Below are 2,165 nucleotides of genomic sequence, written 5' to 3'. Positions count from 1 at the left end.
AACTGGTTTATTTCAAAACCTATGGAGCAAACTACAATCATTTTGATCTCATTTGAAAGATAATTTAATTCCGAACAAAAAGTTTCGTATAACCATGGGTCGAAAAATGCTTCTTTAAAAAGTTAGCGCCAAAAAACCTCTGAAATCACGGTTATTTTTTACATTTTTACAAATATCAGGGAGACTATGCGTCTTTTAACAAAAAGTACCGGAACAAAAGTTATAGAGAATTAAATTATCTCTTAAGAGGATGCCAGACCGTCCTGTTTTACCGACCCTAATAATTATATATTTGCTTAATATAAAAGTTTTGGCAGTTTGTATGTACAAAATAAGATAGGTTCCCACTCGGAAATGCATGAAAGAATATAAGTGAACGTTTGAAAATATATTTAGAAGCCTAGTAAAAAACATTTCGGTGTTCAAAAATTTTGTGGAAAAGGTGGAAAAGGATTTCTTATTTCATGTAACCAATAAAAAAATTTCGGTCTGCAAAGTGTAATTATTATGGCCGGTAAAACAGGCATCACCTTAAATGAGATCAAAGTTATTGTATTGGGTTGAACGGCACGAACTTTCCGTTCAACCCAATATTATATTTTAAATTTAAAATGTGTGGACAAAATAGAGAGATATTTTCCATCGTATTTACTATATCAATCCTCTACTATTAATCCTCCAACATATTAGTAAAAAGAAGCGCTATATAAATCAGACTAGCGGGAGTTTTTCGATCTCTAACATATGGAAGTTGAATTGCAGAGCACGTGGTTGAATAATAAGACAATCAGATATCGAGTTTCAGCTTCAAAGACCAGACTTTAAAATATTGCGACGGCTCTGTTTGTTTTGCAACGATGAATCTTCAAATAATTATAAGAAATAGAAATGGTACATAGGCTGTTTCTACTCGATATTACACATCGATCTTAAATCTTTCTTCTTTAAAAGTAAATGATGTCTGTAAGATATCTCACAATTCGTGACCTCAACTTTAATGACAGATACTCTGCCGAGTCTACAGAAGAGGGAAGTAAAAATATGTGGTTTTTCCAACGAGAAAAAGTGCTTCTCTTGAAAGATTTAAACTATCCGGAAAATTCACGACATCTTAATTTCCGGTCTGCGTCGTGCTTCGTTTCTCGGATATATATAGGTACAGTTTCCCGGCGTTATCCAAATTACAAATCCGTGCTATTGTTGGCCGCGCATTACGCGATTTCCGCGCGAGGGAAGGGTGCGAAATTTCGCGGACGAATTAGAACAAATGTCGTTCTCGGGCAGCTTTATAAGATCAGCGAGTGCCCGAGCGGCGCTAATACAGAAATTAAGTTACGGTGAAAATAGCGACGGCGCGGTCGTGCGAAATGTTTTCGTCGACGGAAGCGATAGCCACTTCGCAGACAGTTTCGAGGAAAAATTGCGATCGCTGTCTCCGCTCCGGAAATGCACCAAATGTCCGGGGGGCAAAACTGCGATTCTCACTATGATCAGACGGCGCATTATTGAAGTCGTTTCCCTCCTTTATTACGACTCGTTCTCGCCCTCGCCGCGAAAATCTACGATAATATTTTTCTAATCTTCTTTTATTTTTCTAAATAGTGATTATTAGACATTACAAGTATATCTTTCCGAAATGTTTAAATTATAGAAACACTAGAATTTAATTAAATTCTAAAAACACTGGATTTATACATTTAAAGATTAAAAAAAATAAATTATGCACTTCATAGTGCAATTATTAAAGTTGTTTCTCTTTTTTATTACAACTCGTTTTCGCTCTCGTGACGAAAATGTACGGTAACATTTTTCTAATTTTCTTCTATTTTTCTAAATAAAAAAATAGATATTCTAAATATTTTTCTGAAATGTTTAAATCTGAAAATCTTTCAGGATTTATATGCTTGAAGATTTAAAGAAATAAATTTGCGCGCTCGCGCGCGTTTTGGCAGTTCCAATTTAACACTTTCATATTACTCTAGCGTTATTTTAATAAAAAGTTACAGCGTATTTTCTCTCCAAAGTGACATTACATCCGATAATACTGTTAAATGGAGAATAAGTGGAAATTATTCCGCGTACGAGAGGAATTAAAATCTTTGGCAGTCTCAGTCTCTAACAAAGTTACGCGTTGTATATATATATAATTAAGATTTACCGCTCTT

At 34.5% G+C, this 2,165-nt stretch overlaps 2 protein-coding genes across 5 annotated transcripts in view; one reads left to right on the top strand and one right to left on the bottom strand.

The window, feature by feature from the left end:
* The window catches only part of LOC115238875 (28S ribosomal protein S24, mitochondrial), a 136,137-nt gene that overhangs the window by 50,026 nt on the left and 83,946 nt on the right, over positions 1 to 2,165 (top strand). The window lies entirely within an intron of this gene.
* The window catches only part of LOC115238871 (tetraspanin-5), a 106,903-nt gene that overhangs the window by 25,342 nt on the left and 79,396 nt on the right, over positions 1 to 2,165 (bottom strand). The gene's annotated exons all lie outside the window — the stretch shown is intronic.

This window comes from Formica exsecta, unplaced genomic scaffold (assembly GCF_003651465.1).
Source record: "Formica exsecta isolate Colony F162 unplaced genomic scaffold, ASM365146v1 scaffold362, whole genome shotgun sequence".
Lineage (NCBI taxonomy): Eukaryota > Metazoa > Arthropoda > Insecta > Hymenoptera > Formicidae > Formica > Formica exsecta.
Note: the sequence above shows the minus strand (reverse complement) of the source record. Positions and strands in the feature narration are given on the sequence as shown.